Raw genomic sequence first — 24,703 nt, forward strand, 5'->3', positions numbered from 1 at the left:
TGGAGTGCCTAAACGTTGGAGCCGTTATTCTTTGAAACATACCATGCATGACAGTTGGTTGTGTAGCATCATTTCATACAATAGGACAGCATCACTGGCTACATTTGAATGTATTATGTATGTGACATACTGATGAGCAAACAATGGTAGTAGTGTAGCTTCATTTGTATAATAGGACATATGTGCTCGCTCCAATATAATCTTTTGTATATAGGATTGATGAGTGAAGTTTCATTTGTCTTCAACATGATGTGTGAAAAGCTGATTCATAGATCTTACAACTTCGCTCTTGCCATACAATCTTCTGTAACACAACCTGCGACGGGCATTTCCATAGTAAGTTACCATTTAGAAACAGGGAGGAAATAAATGAAAGGTAGAACCAAAAGCATTGTCAGAAATTTTTGCTTTTGCTAAACCAGAATGCAACATACAAACGTTGATGAAAAGAGTGTTGAACACACACTTGAACCAAGACACTTTCATGACAATTACGTACACAAAAGAACACAACACGTACAACCAGACAAAACAAAATGTAACTAATGATTAATATCTAATAAGGAAACGAAAACATGGCAAAATTGCCATAATACACTCCAAATTTGGCTAAAATTGTCAATTTGCACCCCGAACTTGTATTTGAGTCAATTTACCTCCTAAACTTGGTAAAAATTGCCGATTTGCACCCCATCCGTTAAATTTAACTGTTTCCATCCAATTTTGCGTCACATGTTATGCACATGAGGGGTAATGTTGTCATTTTCTATTTATATTTTTCTTAAAAACAAATACAAATATTCTTTAAAAGGAGGATTATTTTTTAATCAAATTATTTATTTACATCTTTTTTCTACATACTTAACCATACTTCGAATTATATATTCAACATACCTACCCATTCAAATATAGTGTGTTGTGTATATATATATATATATATTTATATTTATATGTACACATTGTTGGAGGAGGAACGAAACGAGAATAATAACGACGTAATGGAACAAAACGTAACAATTAATTATTGATAATGGGGCATATATATAGGCATTACATAACTACAATCCCGTAGGATTCGGAGTCCTAATCTATTACAGAGATGCGAATCTATCTCTAACATGAAACCTAATAAGGCTAAGACACACACAATGGTAGAATAGTAATTCTCCCAAAACACACATTTATTTTTAATTTTCAATGTATTTATTTATATTTTTCTAATATATTTTAACATACTATATAATAAATATATAAATCAATAACATGTTTCGAAAAAAAAAAATTGTAACAAGTGTTCATCTTAAGTAATTTTATCAATTTATTTCATTCTTAAATATGAATAAATATATAATGACAATATTGCCCCTCAAATGCATGACATGTGACTTAAAATTGGATGGAAAACATTAAATTTAACGGATAGGGTGCAAATCGGCAATTTTTACCAAGTTTAGGAGGTAAGTTGACTCAAATGCAAATTCAGGGTGCAAATTGACAATTATGACCAAGTTTATGGTGCAAATCGGCATTTTTGCCCGAAAACATCACAGTACAGTACTCAAGCTAAGATATAGAAAATACAACTTCAGGACATGTTTCAGTCTTCTCTCCCATTCAAGGACAATATAATTTTTTCGCCACTTTTTTGACCCAAACCCACCAATTCATATTTTTGTTGTACCTAAAAATGCCCTCCTACTCTACCGAAATAAATTTCAACACCAGCGGCGTCATCTCTCATCAATTTTAGATCTCGCTAGAAACCAAATCTTCCAGAGCAATCAGTGGGTGGTGCTAGGGTATACCGCCTGCACAGATGTCGTGATGGTGCTCGTCTTCTTTTTGATTCTTCTTCCTTGTGTCTATTCCGCCTCTCTCTCTCTCTCTCTCTCTCTCTCTCTCTCTATTCGCGAATTGACACGGATCTATGTCAATGTTGCCTAATATGTGACAATGATGTCAATCTATGGTGACGATTCCAATCCGCGCCGACAACGCCGTTTTCATTTTTAACCAATTGCACAGCTTTTTAAGATCTACTCCTTTTGATCATATACACCACCACATCCTATAAAAATCTCCTTTACAGTTTTGTTTAGCTTTGATTTTCATTGTTAATTTTATTTTCAAAAACCTCTGATTTTGATCATGGAGCTTTAACGCATAGAATGTTTGGATGATGGTGAAAAGTCATCGGCGGTGAGATTGAAGCTCATAGGCTATGTAGGCTCAAACATGAAGGCAACAAGGCAAGTTGGTTGTGGGAGTAGGCTCTGGAGGTCGTGGAAGGCGCTGTTACAGGGAGGACTTTAGGTTGCCATATGTGGTGGAGACAAGGAAATAAATGGTCAATGATAGGAGCACTTTGTGCGACGTTCTTAACATGTTTTTACCTCCAGTTGTACTTTACTTAGCTCTTAGTGTTGTAGTATTGAGTCATTTAGTCGAGTTAGGAGTCTGTGGTGGCGTTGGTTGCATTTTGGTGCTAAAACAGGTTGAAAACACAAAAATTGTCGAGAGTCCTATTTAGAGTAGGATTCCTTGTGTAACTAGGAATCCTAGTTAAATTAGGAGTCTTCATTAATCAACATTCTATAACAATTGTGATAAATTGATAATCCTACTTGAATTAGGAATCCTTTTTAGACTAGGAAACGTACCATTTGGGAAAATCCTACTTTAACTAAAATTCTTATTCCGTAACTTGCCTAATCGTACTTTCCTACTCCGTAACTTACTTGTCTTTATTCTTGTCTTTTATTATTTTCAGATTTTAAAGATGAGCTTTTGTAGTTAGAATGAAGAAAACAATAGAGAGAAAGAAGGAGACACCTAAAAGGAGAAAAATAAGGAATTTATCAAAGGAGATTGCACCCACCAATGACAAAAATAAGTGAAAGAAAAAGAGAGAAAGAAAAATGAAGAGATAAATAAGGGATTAAGTAAATAAAATGAGATAATGCAAGAGAGAAAGAAGGAGACACCTAAAAAAGAGAAAAGAAGGAATTTATCAAATGAGAGTGCACACACCAATGACAAAAATAAGTGAAAGAAAAAGAGAGAAAGAAAAAAGAAGAGATAAAAGAGGGATTAAGTAAATAAAAAGAGATAATGCAAGAGAGTGAAGGAGACAACCATGTTAAAGGAGAAAAAGAAGGAATTGATCAAAAACCATTGCACCCACCAATGACGAAAATAAGTGAAAGAAATTGAGGAGAAGAAGTCCAAGCTATAATATTTAAGGAGCCAAAACTCTTCTATAAATAGCACATCATTCAAAAGAAAAATCATCACTTCTCCTTAGCATTCAAGAGTTGAAACTCTACCAAAACACCACCATAAACTTCTCTCACAAATCAGCCAAGTCATCCACCCCAAAACCATCATCATCTCCACCGAGTTTCACCTATTGCAGTCGTACCTCTAAGGTTCCTACAACGTGTCATTCTCGCAACTCATCTCTATGGCTTCGTTTATTTGTGTTAATCTAGAATTCTTTGTCTATAAAGCCTGTAGTTTGTTGTTTATGTGGAAGTATTGGTTTTGTATTTGTTTCAAAATTTTCAGATTGTATTTGATATGTTTTTGAGACTATGCCGAATCTATGTTCTAAAAATTATTGAAGTTTGTATTTTTATTGTTGTGTTCTACTCTTTTTTTACTTACTCTTAGATAATTTTCAGATATGTGCATAAGAATTTAGTGCTTGAGCGTAGTTCCTAAGATTGTATTTGAGTGCTATATCTTCATAATCCATATTGACACAAATCGAATCATGCCCTAAGTAGGTTCGGTTTGTGTTAATTAAAGTGGGAAATTTTGGAAAGTAACATGTACCCCATGGTGAGTGACGCCACTGTGAAGCATGTCTCCAACAAAGATTTGATACTTAAATGTAATCTTGTTTGATTTCTACCCTAAGTGTTGTTAAACTTGATTGCATGCAATTTAGGTGAGGCCCTAAGTCAACCTAAACGTCAATAGAAATCTTGCATGATTATATGTTCCCCTAAGGCTCTAATTGTGGTGTCTAAAAGTATGTAATCAGATGAATTAGAATGCATGATAGAACCAAACTTATAATTATGTGGTGCATTAGTGAATTTGGTTTAGTTTGGTAAAGAGAAGTTGATCATATAAATAGTAATTTAGGTTTTATTTTAGTAGTTAATAATCAATCTCAAACCCTCCATTATTTGTTAACACTAAAAGTTTAGACTTCCCTTCAATTTCCCGGACTGAACTTTCCTTGCTTATTTTATACTAACGATGACATTTTACATGGTTAATTGTGTGATGCTTGCGCGCTCTATCAGTCAATAGTTGATAGACCTAGATAATCCAATTTTTGTATGTGTTGTAGCTTTTGGTGGTAGGTGTAGTACCTTTTTTTTGAATTTGAAGTATCTTTTGGTTGCAAGTGCAATAGTTTTTATTTGAACAAAATACTAATCACTCCTCAAACTATCACAAACTCGACAGTTTACACCTTCAAGTTTCAATTTCGACTGATCACTCCTTATACTTTCCAAATTCGAGCAATCTGGTCATTCCGTTATCTTTCCATCTAATTTGAGTGTTAAGTTGTTTTTTGGGCAAACAGAAATTGGATGGACTTAACACCCAAATTGGATGGAAAGATGACAGAATGGCCAGATTGCTCAAATTTGAAAAGTATAAAGAGTGATAAGTTGAAATTGAAACTTTAATGAGTAAATTGTCGAATTTGTAAAACTGTGAAGAGTGACCAGGGTATTTTATCCTTTTTATTTTGATTGGCCGTATATTTTGGTTGTAGTTGTAGTATCTTTCTAATTAATTGACAATATATTTTTGACAATATACATTGACAGTATCTTTTTAACATTGTGATAGTATATTTTCAACACAATAATGAGAAAGTCACAGTAGTATATTTCATTGTTTGGGGTAGTATCATTTGTTAAGCTTGATAGTAACTTTTATTGTGCTCGGTAGTATCTCAGGAGTTCGATATCAGAAGTGATAATTCTTTGATGCAAGAGTTTTGTTTTGGTTGTGGTAGCTTTCAATGTTGGTTGTAGTAGCTTTTATGGCTTAGGTTGTAGCTTTTTTTCATCAGTGTATCGATATGTTTTTCAAATTGGGATAGTATTTACTCAAGTCTCTAGTAGTATCTTTCTAATTCATTGACAATATCTTTTTAACATTGAGATAATACCTTTTCCTTGAGAATGTCACTATAGTATCGTTTTTTTTCTTGTGACAGTATCGTTTATTGTTGTTCATAGTAGCTTTGTTGTGATTGGTAGTACATTTGTTTGACAGTGGTAGTGATGATGGTGATAGTAGCTATAGCTTTGTACAGTAGTAACTTTGTTTGCCGTTGGTAGTAGCTTTAAGCGGTAATGGTAGTATATTTTTCTTTACATGGTAGTAAGTTTTATTCGCTTGAACAATTTGGTAGTAGCTTTGTTTCTCATTGTAGTAGCTTTGATTGACGTTCATATATAGTAGCTTTTCTGTAGCTTGGTAGTAGCTTTTACAATTTTGTCAAAAGTTGCCGGAAATCTCATTGTAGTAGTTTTTATGTGGCTCAGTAGTAGCTTTTACAATTTCGTCAAAAGTTGCCGGAAATCTCATCGTAGTAGCTTTTTTTTGTTGGTGGTAGTACCTTTGGTGCTTGCGACACTATCTTTTCTGACATCACCGGAGTCTACTGGATACGTTGTCGGAGCTGACAAGAAGTTGTCAGAACCTCGTCGGAGTCGGCCAGTTGTCATTAGAGACATCGTCGGAGACGTCGTCGAAGATGGGCTGGAGACTTTGCCGGAAATGAGAGTGATAATTTTGGTATTTTTTGAACTCTAGTGGCAATTTGTAATTTTATGTAATTTTAATGTCTAAATTGAAAATCCTTTTATTCCAAAGTGTCCTTATGTGGATAAAAATATTTGAGTGTCCTTATTTAAAAATATGAGTCATTATGTGTCCTTATATGTAATTGGCCCGCTAAGATAAACATGATTGAAGATGTAGTGTATCGAGATCTCAAGAATTCTTCCTTTTGAACTTGGACTATACATATTCATACCTGTAACTGATTAAAAGTAATGGAACTGGTAAAAGACGATTTCAATTTGTTTTGTCATTTCACACAAAGTTGAATACCGAGAAAAAAAGGTGCTGGGGATATACTATTGCTCAGTATACAAAGGTTAACAGAGAAGATGCATTTTTGGTTTAGTTAAAAAAAAAAGGGATTTGTTAAAGGAAAAATGACCAATTTGCACATTCAGAATGAAAAAAAAAATTAGTATTTGAATGTTTGAATCCAAAACGAATTATATCTGCAAACCGAGCATGTCCTTCGAAATATAGTTATGGGATAATCGGAATTGTATGAACCTGCTGAACTGGGGAAAAAGAAGAGAAGGAAAGAAGATTATAATACTGGGAGAAATCCAGGAGAGCTTAGCATACAGTGAATCCTTTTAAATAAACCATTAACTCTACAACCCTGTTAGATTAGTCCAATCAAATTACCAGACTCACAATGGAGCTTCATAATTGAGCACATTGATAAGTACTCTCAATTAACACTGAATTAGAACAAGAACAAGTCAAATTCCAAGGGCCGGTCATTTGATTATTGATTCAAGTGGGTGTGTATAGACTAACATTAAACACTAGTCGCATCTCTGGTTCTTCAAGTTGCTCACTACTCAGCCCATATTGACTAATTGAAATTGAAGGAACGAGGAAATTCTGGTCTGCGTGGACCATAAAAAATAGACTTACTAAAATATGAAGGTAATTTTTAAATGACACTGTATCATTTGTATGTAGTGGATTCATTTGTATTAATCATGCGATTAAATTTGGAAAATTCTAATCTACGCGGATGTATACGGTACGCAAATGATAAAAATTTGAATTTGAAACCATGTAAATTTTAAAATAATCACAAATATATTGAAATCCTCTTATAGCAACAGTGTATCAAAACTGAGTTCACAGTACGACTTGAATAATACCTAACCATTTTATACACTCAAGTATTATAACAATTGGAAATGTAATATTCACTCAATCCTCACCACAAACAGAAGAATGAAACCCTCAGTACTCTTCCGAGTAAGCTCTACGAGCCTGCTAATTTTCACCTGCAGAACTATCCCCTACACCATTGATTTGGTGCACCGGGATTGTAAACACAAACCCAATAAGCTTTTCAGTCCGTATGAGTAAACCAACATTTAGACATACATCACATATAAAGGAAATGTACAATTAACATTTTAAAATATGCGTGCACATGAGACTCGGGTAGTCCACCTTACCCGTAACAAATAACATTTAAAATTATGTGTGCACATTTGACTAAGGCAGCCCACCTGGTTACCCGAATATTATTTTAAAATATGTGTGCACATGAGACTCGGGCAGCCCACCTGGTTACCCGAATATCATTTAAAAATATGTGTACTCATGAGATGGGGATCCCACCTCGTTACCCCTCATGAATACAAGGTAGACAGACTAGAGCTCTAACTGATCCTAACCAACACCAGCCAAGGCATGGTTCCGATTTATATGTCATCACCGTCTGAAGACAAGAAAACGTTTTAACAAGACTCAATATTAAAACCACGTACAATATAACAATCCACACATGTTTATGTAATACAACCAAGCGACTCTTGCACAACAATAAGTCACTCCAATAATCCATTCTACCAGAAGGTACATTACCTCCCAGTCCGGTCCCATCCGCCACAATTAATCGAAAACAATAAAATTTCATATTTTAAATAAAAACTATAACGTTATATAATATAGCAAACCATATATATGTATTGTATTTACCATTTTTATACACATACATAAATCACTATATTATATCGACATCACAGTTCTCTCATTTAATGAAATCATAAATACAAGTCACCGTCAAGGGTAGACTTGTCACCGTGAAATTTACTCACCTTATTTCCAGCGCGCAACTTCTACGATACCAAGATCGATTCTCTCACTCGTTTCGTCTATCACCTGGTATGATAACAACATGCTTAGATGAACTACCTGCAAAACAACAGGTGATTATTAATTACAATAAAAAACATTGTTCATGATAACATTATTCACGTGCCGCCACAGACGGCCGCGCGTAGGGCTCACGCGCCACCCTTCGGCAGCCACACGTGGCACCCAAAGTAGCCGCGCATGGGGCTCACGCGCCGCCCAAGCAGCTGCACGTGACCTCACTTGCTGCCAAAACCCAGCGATTTCCTTCCTACACCGTCCTAGGCCTATTACCTAGTCCATACCGCCCTCACTTGCTCCCACGAGCACCACCACCACCTCCACCCAAACTTCATCCAATCAACAAACTTCCAACAACAAAAACGTAGATCATAAGGATGAGATCGTAATGATACCTGCGGTTAGTTCCAAGTCGGACGGAGCCAGCTGGAATCGCCGCTGCAAGATCCCGGATCGATGGTTGAAGATCATAGATGAAATGGTTCAATTCGAGCTTCACCGCCGGTGGATTCGTGTCTAGGAGGAGGAGGGAGGACCTATGTTGAAGGTAAGAAATAAATCTACAACCTTATGGTAGTAGGTGACTGATTTGTTTGACAAAGAAAGAACAATGCATTGATGAGCATGTCAACATTGAGCATGAATCAAGGAAGAAGATTGACTTTGCTTCCATGCATGTTACATGAAAATGCATGAATTGCACAAAGAAGTTTGCCTATATAAAGGCATGAGAAATGGTGCAATAAACATAGAAGAATAATAAGGGAGAGATCATCTTGTGTGTGATCAAGTGTGAGAGATAGAGAGAAAACTCAAAGTAGAGAGTTTTATGTGTGTAGCAAAATAAAGTGTGTGAGAGTGTATCTTTTCAAGTGTGAGTCTTGAAGTTTTTTTTCTCTCGGTGTAAACTTTCTTCGTATAGTGGAGGTTCTTTATTGTTGTTACCAGTGGACGTAGGCACTTTGCCGAACCACGTTAAATCCCGATGTTCTGTATCATTTTTATTTTCCGCTTGTGGTTGTGAGTTATTTCGATTTTCATTCTACAGTTCATTCTTCCGCATTCCCCAACAGTGGTATTAGAGCTCCTAGTTCTGACTGGGAGCTGTTAGAATGGAAGGATCACAGAGTACCATTATCAGACTCAACCACTCCAACTGGATTACCTGGAAGCCGAGATTGGAGGATATTCTCTATTGCAAAGATTGACATGAGCTGATCGAGGGTGACGATGCCAAGCCAAGTGAGATTTCACCAACAATTTGGACGAACATGAACCGCAAAGCCATCGGTCATGTTCGTGAATGGGTGGACGATAGTGTGTTTCACCATGTTGCCAATGAAACCAGCGTGCATGAGCTTTGGTTGAAGCTGGAGTCCTTATTTGAGAAAAAGACTACATCCAAGAAAGCTTTTCTCATTAAAGAGCTTGTCAACATGTAGTATCGGGGAGGCGTTCGAGTGACCGAGCACCTCAACAACTTCCAGAGTGTACTCAATCAATTAGCGACGATGAGCATGAAGATTGATGATGAGTTACAAGTATTGCTGCTGCTCGGGTCGTTATCAGATAGTTGGGAGACATTTGTTGTCACTCTAAGTAACTCTGCTCCTAATGGTGTATTATCTATGGAAAATAATAAAGATAATATGTTGAACGAAGAAACAAGGAGTTCTTCATCAAGTTCAGAAAAATAGTCACTTCTTCGTTGCGAAGAGGAGATGAAGGAGCAAGAGCAAAGGACCCAGAGGTCACGAAAGGAGTATGAGCAAATCCAGAACAAGGTTCAACGGAAAGTGTCATCATTATGGTCTTCAAGACCACATGAAGAAAAATTATAACAAATTGAAGCGGAAATTCAAAGAAGCGAGAGAAGATGCTACTCGTCAACAAAAAGAGGACACAAATAATGTTGCTGCTACGGTGTCTCATGATGAGTGTGAGTTCCTGTTACTTGGAGGTGAATGTCGACTAGTAGATAATCATGGAGTCCAATGGATCGTTGATTCCGGAGTCTTGTTTCATGCCACCTCTCACGTAGAGTTCTTCACTACGTACAAAGCAGGTGACTTTGGTAAAGTGAAAATGGGCAATGACAGCTATTCCAATATTGCTGGGATTGGAGATATTTGCTTGCAGACAGATGTGGGCTATCAGTTATTGTTGAAAGATGTGAGACATGTTCCTGGTCTACGTCTCAATCTTATGTCAACTGGTGTACTTGATCAACAAGGCTTTCATCATCATGGTTGTGATGGAAAGTAGAAGCTTACCAAGGAATCTCTTGTAGTTAGCAGAGAAAAAATGTGTTGCACACTCTACAAGACCTATGGAAAGATATGCAAGAGTAAGCTGAATGCAGTCGAGGAATCTTCTCCAAGTTTCTGGCATAGACGTCTTGGCCACATGAGTGAGAAATGACTGTAGTTGTTGGCAAAGAAGTCACTAATTCCTGTTACCAAAGGTAACTCACTAGACTCTTGTGATTATTGTTTATTTGGTAAACATAAGAAAATTAGTTTTTCAAAGACTTTCACTAGGAAAGAAAATATTCTAGATCTTTTACATTCATATGTGTGTGGCCCGATGGAAGAAGAATCATTAGGTATGCATAAGTATTTTGTTACTTATATTGATGATGCTTCACGAAATGTTTCCAGACGTTTACAATTTTATATGCAATGGTGGAATGAGAAACTGGAAGAAAATTGAAGTGCTTTCGTAGTGATAATGGTGGAGAGTACATAGCGCACACATTTAGAGATTATTGTGCAAAGCATGACGTCAAACATGGGAAGACAGTTCTTGGCATCCCTCAACATAATGGCGTAACAGAGTGGATGAACTGTAGTATTATGGAGAAAGTCAGATGCATGTTGAAGATGGCAAAATTATCAAAAGAATTTTGGGGAGAAGTTGTGAATACTGCGTGCTACCTAATCAACAGAGCACCATGTGTACCTTTGGAATTTAAGACTCCAAATGAAGTCTGGACCGGGAAAGATGCATCATACTCACATTTGAGAATATTTGGATTAAAGCATTCACACTTGTACCCAAGAAGCAGAGGAAAAAGCTGGAGGACAAGGCAACACCATGCATATTTGCCGACTATGGTGAAAAAGAGTTTGGCTACCGGTTGTGGAATCCAAAGACTAAGAAATTCATAAGAAGCAGAGATGTGGTATTCCATGAAGACCAATCTATTGCAAATTTCGACAAAGAGGTACTACCAAATGCAACAAGTGATAGTCGCATTTATGATTCACCGTTGCAGCAGGAATCCAATGTTGGGCTACAAGGTGATAGAGTTCAAAATGTACCTGACATGGGAGATGCTGAAGTCGAAGATGAAGGGGAGCTTGATCAGGGGGAGCAGCATGTGAATAATCAAGTAGATGTTCGTAGAAGCACCAGGAGGCAGATTCCATCCACCAAGTATCCATCATCTCAATATATTTTGGTGACTAATGATGGAGATGATTCTTATGCAAATTACATCCTTTTGACCAGTGACGGAGAGCCTGAAAGTTACAGGGAAGCAAAGATTCATCAAGACCACGACAAATGGAGACTAGCCATGGAGTCTGAGATTGAGTCTTTACTAAAGGCCGAAAAGCACTCAAGAACAAGTGGGTGTTCAAGTTAAAGCGAGATGAGAATGAGAAACTGACAAAGTTCAAGGCTCGCTTAGTTGTGAAAGGATTCAGCCAGAAAGAAGGAATTGATTTTGATGAAATTTTCTCACCTGTTGTCAAGATGACTTCGATTAGAGTCATTTTGGGCATGGTTGCGATCATGGATCTAGAGGTGGAGCAGATGGACGTGAAGACTGCATTTCTTCATGGTGGTTTAGATGAATAAATATATATATGGAGCAACCAGAAAGTTTCGAAGTCAATAGAAATGAGCATATGGTTTGCAAGCTGAAGAAAGCATGTACGGATTGAAGCAAGCACCAAGACAATGGTACAAGAAGTTTGACTCTTTCATGGTGAGACATGGGTGCAAGAGAACAACAGCAGATCTATGTATTTATATTCAACAACCCGCTGGAGGTAATTTTATCATCTTACTACTTTATGTAGATGATATATTAATTGTTGGCAAAGATATTGCTATGATTCAGCAGTTAAAGGCAGATTTGTCAAAGTCCTTTGATATGAAGGATTTGGGACCAGCCAAGCAGATTTTGGGCATGGAGATTGCCCGTGATCTTGAGAACAAGAAATTGTGGTTATCACAAGAAAAGTACATCGAGAATGTACTAGAGCATTTCCACATGGAGAAAGCAAAACTAGTTGCTACTCCACTTGGTGATCTATTTGTGCTTCCTAAGCAAAACGGGGTGGGAACAAGTGATAACATCTCTGTTATATATAATAATTAATCTTATAATAAGAGGAGTCATAACTGAAAGAACGTCCGTCTTTTTACTTAATTCAATCCTTTACCTAATGATGAATTTTATAATTTTTTTTCTATTTCTATAGCGCAAGTTTAAAAACTGAGGAATCACTAAAAAGCATTTTTGAAAAAGGAAAGGTCAGAATTTTTCTCAGTAAAATTGCAGCTCAAAGTAGAGTCCTACGAGTCAAAAGGAGGAGGAAGAAATGGCAACAGTGCCATATGCCTCAACAGTAGAGAGCTTGATGTACGCGATGGTTTGTACTAGACCAGACATAACACATGCAGTTCGTGTGGTTAGCAGATTCTTATTTAATCCAGGCAAGGAGTACTGGAATGCTATCAAGTGGATTCTGAGATACTTGCGAGGAATTTCAAAGATGAGTCTATGCTTTGGAAGTGGCAAGTCTGAACTAGTTGGCTATACAGATACAGATATGGCCGGGGATATTGACACGAGAAAGTCCACATCCGAATATCTAATCACATTTTCAGGGGGAGTTGTCTCGTGATAATCAAAGCTACAAAAATGTGTTGCTTTGTCAACTACAGAAGTAGAGTATACTGGAGCTACGGAAGCGTACAAAGATATTTTGTGGTTGAAGAGATTCCTACAAGAATTGGGTCATACACAACAAGAGTTTGTCTTGCATTGTGACAATCAAAACGCGATTCACTTGAGTAAGAATTTGAGTTTTCACTCGAGGTCAACGCACATTGATGTGAGGTATCACTGGATACGTGATGTGCTGGAAGCTAAAGAAATGTTGCTGAAGAAAATTCATACAGACAAGAACTGTTCAGATATGATGACGAAGTGTCTACCGAAGGAGAAGTTCGAGTTTTGCAGAAGCGCGTCTGGAATGGCGCATCCCTCCATCTAAGTCGGGAAGGGGAGATTGATAGGGTCAATCCCTCCTTAATGGAGGTGAGAAAACTATGTGATGTTCACATGAGTAAATCAAGCACACCTATTGTTTTGGTGACCCATTAATTGATAAAGTTGATTTTGTTGAAACTTGGAGCAGCCTTTGTTCAAGGTAAGAAACAAATCTACAACCTTATGGTAGTAGGTGACTGATTTGTTTGACAAATAAAGAATAATGCATTGATGAGCATGCCAACATTGAGTATGAATCAAGGAAGAAATGGTGCAATAAACATAAAAGAACAATAAGGGAGAGATCATCTTGTGTGTGATCAAGATTGAGAGATAGAGAGAAAACTCCAAGTAAAGAGTTTTGTGTATGTAGAAAAATAAAGTGTGTGAGAGTATCCCTTCAAGTGTGAGTCTCGAATTAGTGTTTCTCTCGGTGTAACATTTCTTCATATAGTGGAGGTTCTTTATTGTTGCTACCCGTGGACGTACGTATTTTGCCGAACCACGTTAAATCCCGGTGTTCTCTATCATTTTTATTTTCCGCTTGTGGTTGTGAGTTATTTCGATTTACATTCTATAGTTCATTCTTCCGCATTCCCCAACAGTTATTTGAGTTTCCGATTCATTCTCGGCATCCTGCTGTGGAATCATTGCAGATTCATTTACCTGATGAACAAAATATTGTTTTCAATCAGTATGAGCAACTGACTTCAGTAATTAATAATCAGGGTTCTGTTGATACTATGCTGACATCTTGGTTTAAGGGTTTGACAAGCCCTAGCTAGCTATAAGACATGAGATTATAGACAAGTTAAAAAAGATACTATCACCACCTACAGATTTGGAAGTAATGAAGATCTGGAAAAAAAAGCTAGTTATAAATGATGAAGATTATATCGACGATTAAATCCACATATTAAATAAGTTAAAGAATGCAGTTCACCAATTATAATACTAGATCTGCATCATTTTATTTATTTGATATAAAAAGTTTTCTTCCTTTGCCTCATTAATCTCTTTTTATAACATAACTGGAAAACTTTACTTATTTACTTTCTATGTATACATAGCTTGGTATTAGGCTCTCTACATTAATTATACTATTTACTTGGTTTACAAAACTAATATCTCTCTTGGTTGTACTTGAGCCATTCAGGTTTTCAGTCTGAAATGGATTTATCAGAGTCCACAACAGTAGTGTACAATAGGATCCAAGAGCTAGAGCCGGAAAATGTCTCCAAGATTATTGGCTATCTTTTGTTGCAAGATCATGGTGAGCGTGACATTCAGCCCCGATAACTTGATCCAATCTTTGATTAATAAGGCAAAAGCAGAGCTAAACAAACATGCAGTATTGTCTCCAATCTCACCTTCTCAGGTGAACCAAGTGGCTGTTTCAGACCTGCCTATGCAATTCACTCCTTACTCTCCGAGTGTAACACGACCAATTTCATGTCCCACAACTCTTGGAGCAGCAAATCCATTTAGTAGGGAGGCCCAACTTCCTGGTGATCAGCAACACTGCAAGGTGTGGACTTTATCCCACCAGGATACTTGGATTCTGCTGCTGAAGATTATTGTCTCCAGGGTCATCAAATCCAGTTTCTGCCAGACTTTTCGAGCAATTTCTGCTATCATGAACCTGCATTGGGCGTGACGACTCGAAGGTCTCCTAGTTTGCCTGGTTTTCCTCTTGAGGTTTGCCATTACTTTAGCAAGGGATTTTGCAAGCATGGAAACAAATGCAGGTACTTCCATGGTCACCCCATGCAGGAGAGCTTTTCTCAGTTTTTCTGCTCGAATTCAAATGAGCCTCAAGGAGATGACCATGTCATCTCGCCTGGCTCGCTTGAGAAGTTAGAATATGAAATAATTGAGTTTCTCAAATCTCGAAGAGGGTTTCCCATAACCATTGCCTCTTTGCCAATGATGTATTATGAGAAATATGGGAGGACTCTTCACGCCGAAGGATACCTTACTGAGAGCCAGAGACATGGGAAGGCTGGCTATAGCCTCACAAAGCTTCTTGCTAGATTGAAAAACAGCATTCGTCTCATTGATAGGTAACAATTCATTACTTGGTAATATATATCACGGATCATATATGCTTTTGCTACAAGCTTGACTACATTTGCGTTATATAGGCCCCATGGACAGCATCCGGTTATATTGGCTGAACTGCTGAAAATATTCCAAAATATATACTTGGAGTATACTGGAGAGAAAACTGAACCTGGTGGAATTATTGCCTGCTCTCGACAGATTTATCTTACTTTTCCTGCTGAGAGTAATTTCATGAGCAAGATGTTTCCAACTATTTCAAGTGAGGATGCCTAACAACTATTGCTGAATTCTTGTTATAAACACTAAGTTTCTTCGTTAACAAACTTCTGATATTTAATTTGTTTTGTAGCAAAAATGGGCCAGTTCAAGATGTGCGCATCCCATGCCAGCAGAAGAGGATGTTTGGGTTTGTCACCTTTCTTTATGCAGACACGGTGAGACATATTTTGTCGAAAGGGAACCCTCATTTTGTATGTGGGGCTCGAGTTCTAGTGAAACCTTTCAGGGAAAAAGTCTAGACTTGTTGACAGGTAATTGTTTTCTAATTTCTTTGAAGTCAAAGTAACAACTTCATTTACCACTGCGCAGAAATTTGTTTGTGTTAACTATCGGTTGTGATGCAGAAATTTGTTGCTTACAATTTTTTTGTTGCATTCGGTTTTTTTTTTAAAACATTTTGTGGGTGATTTTTATTTTTGTGTTTTAATCATATTTGGTTTTCAACTAGCCATAATGCCCTGAAATACATACAGGAAGTTTTCAGATAAGATGCAACATCCTACATGCTACAATTCACATTACATTGATGCAGAGGCAGAGGGCAGAGCTTCACTCAAGTGAGCAAAGTCTTCATATGCACAGTACTTATTTACATTTGGTATAGACTCGAAACGAGATTATCGTATGTAGATAACTTTTGCTATAGCATTAAGAAATATCATCTTTACATAATTAAAAAAAAATTTGTTACAGTGCCAAGAGTTTGTGACAGTTCAAGACTATTAAGAAAACAGTTCATAGAGGAACATGATCAGGTACTCGAATGTGAGAGAAGCCGTCGCTTGGAAATGCACTTGGCACTCAAACCTCTGTCCCACCATCATCTGTTTTATGGCTACTCTAGATCTATTGATGAATTGAAGAATTCTTCGGAAGGTATGTTAATCTCATAAAACATTCAAAAGTACATACAAATGTATTCTTTTTTTTTTTCACTCCTAGTTAATACTTTTCTCCCCTTAATGCAGCTCATACAGAACAAGCTGAGTTCCCATATGCAAAGGAATTTAACATGTTGCTGGATGTTTGGAATGATGGGTCCACTAGTGAGGAGAAAATCCAACAGATAAACACTAATTACATTGACAACCAGGATAGGTATAGTACTTTCATATGCTTCTTAAGGTTGAAGTAGTCATAATTTTTTTACCATCTGGATCAATTTTGTAACCTTTATTATCGATTCTTGCCAGCCAAGGTGTTATCCTCCCAGACAGCCCATTCGCATCTGCAATATCAACAGTTATATAGAGATTAAGACAAACTGAAATTATAGAGGTACCGGATTGCTACACTAAGAGTCTAAGAGACTACTAATTCATGCATTGGATACAAAGGACAGACTTACATATTCTTCTGTTGCATTTTCACTTTACTTCAACTTAATGGGTATGTTCAATTAAATAGAGTTCTGATAGGTGCAAAAGCACCTACAAATATACCATATTATCAAATCAATTATATTAATATAGTAAACGGCAAATATGGGTTATTACCCGCAGAAAATTAGTGAAATTAAGACTTAAAGATACAAGAAACACATACAGACGCGTAAACCAGAAATCTGGCAGACTCAACCAAAGATTACGAAATTAAATAGACACTAACTAGACACAGTGGCGAACTACCACACAAATTGTGAGGGTATTCAGAGTTGGCTTGATTGGTGAACAAAAATAGATTAACCATAAGTATTGCTGAAAACATAATATTAAAAAGTGAATATGGATGTAAATATGAGAGAAACAATAATTAGGAACTTATCTATGTTATTACTAGTTGGTAATAAACCTTTTTGTATATTTATGTTATTACTAGTTGGTCTATGAGTGTATTCGAGATATTGGCACCTACACTGGACAAATTGTTGAGCAAGCAGTAGAGCACATTCATCATTATGAGGTATTATTAACTTTGGGAAGTTCATGCATGATCAATATTGTTGCAGAGGAGAAAACATAAGATACTGGTTCCACACTTGAAGAGGGAGCTCAAAGGTATCAGGGAAATCTTCCTGCAGATGAATTGTTATTGTTGTTAGAGTATATGTATATAGCAGAAGTGGTTGTAGAATGAGACTAATAATTCATTATCCAAGTTCATTTTCAAATTTATGTATTGAAAGTACTAACCTTCAATTAATATTATTCATCATTCATTGCCTTTTTGAAAAGATAAAATTGTTAGCAATTGATTGTATCTCTGGTCTGATATGAAAGCTAAAAGAGAATATCATATTTGTTTTCATATGTTATTCATTCTAAATAGGAATATGATCAATGTAAGTTTGTAAAATTTATGAATATATGGTCTGATCTCTCTCATATACATATATATATATATATATATATATGATATACGTTATTAACAAATAGTTAAGGCACTCATAAAAACAAGAATTTTTTTAGCATAAGTCCTTAAACTCTTTTAGTAAGGTCAAAGTAGTATTCAGACTTTGGTAATTGTACACAAACTGATTATTTATATAGTAACATGATCAGAACTAAGTTGTAATATGGAGAATATATTTAATTAACAAACTTAAAAACCATCTAATATTAATCATATGAAACAGTATTTTACAATAAAATCAACTTGAAATTATCTTACATGTCTAAATTGGTCATTTGACAAATTAAAACAAAAGCCAATTTGAGTTTACCAAACGCTTTATCACTGCTTCTGCTACTAACAGTCACTTATAAAAGTCAGTTTATCAAACACTCAGCTACTTTGTTTATCAGACACTTATTCTCAAAAATAAACATAAATGAACTTATCTAATAAGCTCAGCTACAGCAAACACAACCTTAATCTTGCAGAGCTGCAATAAGGTTGAACCGTAGACATTAACCATAGAGGCTGATATGCATGCAAGTAGTACACATCTGATGATTGGATTAACAGTAGCATATTACGACTTGATTACCAGATAAAAAGAGCAGTGCAAGGTCAACAATTCAAACTTCAATTACAGCATGATAAATACAAAGCCATAACCAATTTAATAAAAATACAACATAGTGCAGATACAGTTTTTCTCCCCCCATTGAATAAGACTAGCTGGGAGATGCTTCTTCCGTGTCTGATTGTTCAGAGCCAGAGTCTTGATTCCGCAATGAACACAGATACCAAGGTTTTATTAATGTATCGACAAATTTGTTTTGAATTTAACATCATAAAAGAACATGATTAGAAATGAAACTTGATATTAGTTGAAATCCTAATGATCCAAATGTTACAACTAATAGCATATGTTGTGAAGTAAAATGAAAAACGGTGTTCAATTTGTTAAGCATATGAGTTTGAAAAATACTAATAGGAGAACAATCTCGATTAAATTAGAACTCCATGTGTTTTGTACGGAATCATTGTTTGCTATTATTCCATAAAGACTTTTGTAAATAAGAGTTAGAGACTATTACACAAAACTCAGTACTTGCTGACGTTTCAGAAAATCAGGAGATCAAAATATCACATGAAGATGGCCAACTGATGTGTATATTTGATTGATGTTAGAAAGCAAGAAGGAACTATTTCACAAAACTTAGTGCATACTGACAGTTCAGAAATCAGATACATTGATGTTAATCCACCAATATATTAGAAAGCAAGAGCTAGTGACTATTTCACAAAAATTAGTACTGATTGACATAACAGAAAATCACGCATGCAAATAACAGAGATGATTAATTAGGTTATTTGGATATTGTGAGGGGTTCTTTTGATTTAGAAGATAACTAGAAAAAAATTAACCCAATGACTCGGAGAATTGAATTAATTTTGTCCGTGATTCAGATTCTAACAGAGCTTTGCAGAATAAGCTTGGCGTGGGAGCTGAAGAATTGGATGAATTTTGAAGGATTGGTTTCTAGAAGCAAGGCTTGGTTGAGGTTCTTGAGGGGAAATGGCTAAGAGAGCTTACAGCTTGAAGGCATGAGTGCATGAATACTTAGGCTAGGTTTTGCTTGATGGAATTTGATGATCGTTCCAACCTCCAAGCTCTCGCTTTTATAGACTCACAACTGAGGTGCTAGGTCATTGAAAACTTTCTAATCTTCTGGATAAAACGATCTCTCTTCAATCTACTCCTAATATATGCACTGAAAACATGGAAAAATGATTTGCTTAGGGTGGTTCTTCAAGCTTGCTTAAGATGGTTCCTTTGGGAAATCGAGATTTGTTGTAATGGTTGTTGCTAGGCGGCGATGGCACTAACCCCAAAGTCGGGAAATCTGGAATGGGAGATTGGAAGAAGATATAAAATTTGGGATTCATGATTAGAAAGGAAAAGAGAATAGTTTGGACTAGTTTGAGAGCTTGTTGCGACACAGACAAAGTGATAACCATGGGGAATTTAACGGGGTAAGTGGTTGTTGTAGGAAAGGAAATACTGGGTATTTGAGAGGTGTGGGGAAAGCAGTGGGAGTGCGTGTAAACTGGAACAAAGCTTATAAGAAATGGTCTGGGCCGTTTTTTAGAGGAGAATGATATTGGGCTTTGGTCTTAGCTTGGATGGTTATATCTAAAACTAAAAGGAGGAGGAGACCCAATTCTCTTATTGCCACCATACCTTCATCAATTTACATCATTGAGCTTGAATTTCGGGCCTAAGACCGAAACTATCAACGATGATAAATCGATAACGGAGTGTTCATGCGCTTCCATACCTTCCAATCCATGTCCACTACTACAAGTCCCAGTGATGCATGAATGCGGCTTGGGTCCGCATCAATGGGTGTTTGCTTGATAAGTGAAATGCATAACGTAATTGGTTTCTTTTGCTTAATGAAAATGTGCTTGACAAGTGCATGAATTTTCAGGTATCAATAGATATGTTTCGCCAAATTTATTGTACGAAGAATTTAGAGAGCAAGAGTCAGAGACTATTTCACAAATCTTGTCTATTTATTCAGAATGAGTATATAGGTGTTTTCAGGGTCTACAGACCATTTCACAAAACTCAATATTAATTGAAAGTAAAAATATTGGACACTAAAACAACAAACATGGATTGTTTGGTTACGTGAACATACTGGACATACTTGTTTGATATTACTCTACCAACATATTAAAAACAAAGAGTTAATGACTATATCACAAATCTTGTCATTGATTCATTCAAAATGAATACACATGTAGATATGGAAATGCAACAGAGAACATTATTCTTTAAGACATTGTCCAGTATAATTATGTACAAATGTAGAAATGAAAAATAACTACTTGTTATGGGAGAATTATTATTCTACCCTTGTGTGTCTTAGTCTATTTAAGTTTCCTTATTCGAATAGATTATCCTTTAATGTAATAGATGAATCCCTCATTCTTCGGAATACTCCATATGTAAGGCCTATATATAAGCCACATTATCAATCAGTAAAGAGTTACGTTATGTTCCTTTACGTTTTTATTATTCTCATATTCATCATACTCGATCACGTTATCATGCATTTTGTTCTAAAGTATCTGAGCGACAAGGTTATGACCTGAAGATTAACCTTAGCCCTAAATTCTTTATCCCGAGAGCCTTTCTTCTTGGCATTGTCGGAAATCTTTAGCGTTTCGGACAAATAGTTGTCGGAATGAAAAGAAAAAAAACCAGAAATCGATATTTCTTAGGGCACCTAGAAATTTGCTCTGAGCACCATGTCCTCTTCTCCAATATGCCTTGATCGGATTTTCTCCCCGCGTTGCATTCCCGGTGCTGTTACGAATACCCGTCAAATCCAGATCGATGGAAGACCCAGCGACGCCATTCGCCACTTCATCAGCCTCGACGACGTCGAGTTTTCCCCGTCCAGCAACCCCTCGAGTGTCTTCTTTATCGATGCCCACCTAACGCCACGATCTTGCAGGCTTGGACCCAACGACGACGCTTATCTTCTGGGCAACGCCGCCTTATGCTTGCAGACCTAGCAATGACGCATGTTCTCCGACTAGAACCAGCGCTGCTTAGCCCCGACGTTGTTGATTTCTACAGTCAAAATCAACCGGTTATGCAAATCCAGATGTCGACCCAGATCTCCACGTTCTAACCCGTGTCGGGGATCTTTGGACCCAACCTAGCGCAACAACCCTTTTGGCCTCAGGCTTCCGAGCCCAAACAACCATTTTGGCTCTTTTCCCTTCCTTTTCTTTTCCTTTTTCTTTATTTCATTGTGTTTCTTGCATGTTTACTTCCTAACTATGTTCCTCGTGCTTGTATAGAAAAATGGACTTTCCTCGTACTATAATAATGACATGCTTACTAAAGATGGACTTACTCAAGCAAATAATTATCCGTACGAAGATCGAAAAATGAATTCATCAAGCAGCTTTCTTGCATGACGATCGATTTGTAAAGCAATTTAATTATATGCAGTCTATTTGGAAGACCAACAAGTATGTTTTTTTTTAAATTGCTGTTTTTGAACATATATGAATATAAATTATCAGGCGCTATTAGCCTTCTTCATGTCTCTTTTCCGGCATTTCTTATAACGCCTATGAGACCAAAGAGGGATATGATTCCCCTCTTGGTCGACGTTTTTCGTGTCACATTCCTAGGGGAGTCACGCTATTATTTAAAGGTAAAAAATCTATTTCGTGTGGTCGCCTGAGTGCACTGCTGTTTTGAATGCAATCATGATAATCGCCGTTATGCATCGATCATTCGAATGCTATACATCACTTGTTTCTTATTTTACCGTCGTCATCGCGACTGTTTCTTGAATTTTTGAGTTTCTCAAAATCATGTTTATAGATGACAATCCAAATTTTTAATAATGTGCCACATGTCACAATCCTATTGGTCCATGTATTTACTAAAAAAAGACCCTAACACTTTGTCTCATTGCCTCACTCCCTCTCGCCTCTCTACCTCTCTTCTTTTCTTCTTCTTCCTTTCTCTCTCTCCGCTCGGTCTCTCTCTCTCTCTCTCTCTCTCTCTCTCTCTCTCTCTCTCTCTCTCTCTCTCTTCCCCTTCAAAACCCAGCAGTGCCGGGGAGACTTCCTCACCGTGCACCGACGTTGTCGGGACACCAATGGCCATGAGACCACCACCATTCTCTTCCTCACCTTCTCCTCTCCAAAACCAATATCATGCATGTGTGATTCGAGCCTGACTTCCACAAAGTCAATTTTGGAATAAATAGGTGTTGCCGAGATTCCCGTGCCGGCGTCGAGCTCCGGTGAACTTCTAACCTTCATCTTGGTAAGCCTGACCTTCTTTATTCATTCCAAGTTTGATTGGGCTTAAAATCTCTTAGAATTAGGTCTGATTTGAGTTTCCCTTTCTATGTGACAACACCGCTGCACCACCGTCGTTGTCCTCCCTGTCTACGACGAGAATCAAGGCTGCACGACCTATCCTACAACCACGGTGATTTGGCGAGTTTGATGGGGACCTATTAGGCGATAGACGACTTGGAGGTCCTTCATTATGGCATCAACTTTGATCAAAAGATGATGAAGTTTTCCCTAGCTAATTTCGGACCGATTGAGCCCGAACTCGGGCCGATCCGATGTGTTCGGCTTTGGGCCAGTTTCAGCATCACCAGAGCCCGATCCAAACTAAACCGAGAAGTTAGAGTTTTGGGCCGGATTCTGTCAATTTTGCGACCGAACCAACCCGTGCCCACTCCTAGTCTCAGGCTAAGGCTCCGCCCAATCTGATATGCAAGATTTTCTTGCTACGGATTTTTGATTAGTCAATCTATTTTGACTATGTTTTCTGCTTAATATTTTTCAAGTAAGCATGAATGGTCAACGTATGCAACTGCATGTGGTTGTTAAATGGGCCATTTTTGGGTTACATGCGACTCCAATAGTACTACATTGTGAATTTAGCACTTAACATTTAGAAAACAAACCTTGGAATGTCAAAATTGACATCATTATGATCTCTAGCGTTTCAAGCACGTTTCCGGAATGTTTCGTCGACATTTCTGACCGTTTTGGCCACCTTCCGGCCCGTTTCCGACACCACTGCCCGATTCCTGCATGCACTCCTTGTCAAATATGAAGTCCAGCCTCCTAACCGACAAGATTCCGGCTGCCCGCTACCGATTTTCCTGTCACCGGCGCCACTGGTTTTCAATCAAGTTTTCCGGCGATTCTTCGCCATTTTCTCATTGGCTTTTTCAGAATATTTCCAACATTGTTTGTTGAAGTGTTTTCATGTCAAAGTTTTATTCGGTTTTAAGCATATTTGGCCTGGTTCTCCGGTTATCTTTTTCGGTTTTCTCCAAGTCATTTTTCATAGCTCAACCGACTTTATTATTGGTGACCACCCGCACCAATTGGATGGTTTCTTTCTAACATCTGTTTCCAACGTTCAAGTTGAAGAATGTAGTTATATTGCCATGTGATACATTTGATAGGATTGTACTATTTGTTTTCGGTCCTCTTTCTGACAATGTCCTACGGGGTATTGCTTGAAAATTGTTCCCTGTGTCGCTGATTATCTAAATTTATTTTGATGATGTCCCGCGGCAAAGTTGGTCTTTCTGATTGCGCAAACACCCACATTGTTCTATGAAGTAGGTAGTTGTTTTATGGATATCGTGCAGAAATTGTGTTTTATATCTTCGTACCTTACTAAGTTTTAACAGGTCATACATGCGAATAATATTTTTTCATCTTGATACTTCTGTTGAGAATGGAGAGGAATATATATCTGTCAACTTTTTTACAGTAGCATTTTCAAGCTTCAACAGTTAACCTCCAAACGTAGCTTTGCTTTCCTGCAGCAGTAGCTTTATGTAACTCGAGATTCTTTGAATCATGGGTTCGGTTTTGCTACCTTATCAGTTTTGACATGATCATTTTTGGTCATTTTGAACGTGATATGATGATCAGAGTTCTTTGAAATTCACATACCATTTGTCTTTCATGTTCACGAAGCGTTTAACGATTTTTCTCTATGCAAATCCATGGAGAGACCGTGAGACCTCCTCAGCAAATTCATAGGGGATTGTGACGCCTCATGTTCAGCTATCTTAGTTATTTCTCCCTGCCCATCGTTTATCTATCAAAACCTACTCAATTCATGACTCTCATTATCAA

The 24,703-nt window shown here is 37.1% G+C and overlaps 1 protein-coding gene and 1 pseudogene across 1 annotated transcript in view; both read left to right on the plus strand.

Annotated features, from left to right (window-relative positions):
- Positions 1 to 24,703, plus strand: part of LOC126802949 (uncharacterized) — a 358,993-nt gene that overhangs the window by 264,845 nt on the left and 69,445 nt on the right. The gene's annotated exons all lie outside the window — the stretch shown is intronic.
- Positions 14,483 to 16,906, plus strand: LOC126802931 (zinc finger CCCH domain-containing protein 18-like; annotated as a pseudogene).

The sequence above is a fragment of the Argentina anserina genome, chromosome 7 (genome assembly GCF_933775445.1).
Source record: "Argentina anserina chromosome 7, drPotAnse1.1, whole genome shotgun sequence".
Classification (NCBI taxonomy): domain Eukaryota; kingdom Viridiplantae; phylum Streptophyta; class Magnoliopsida; order Rosales; family Rosaceae; genus Argentina; species Argentina anserina.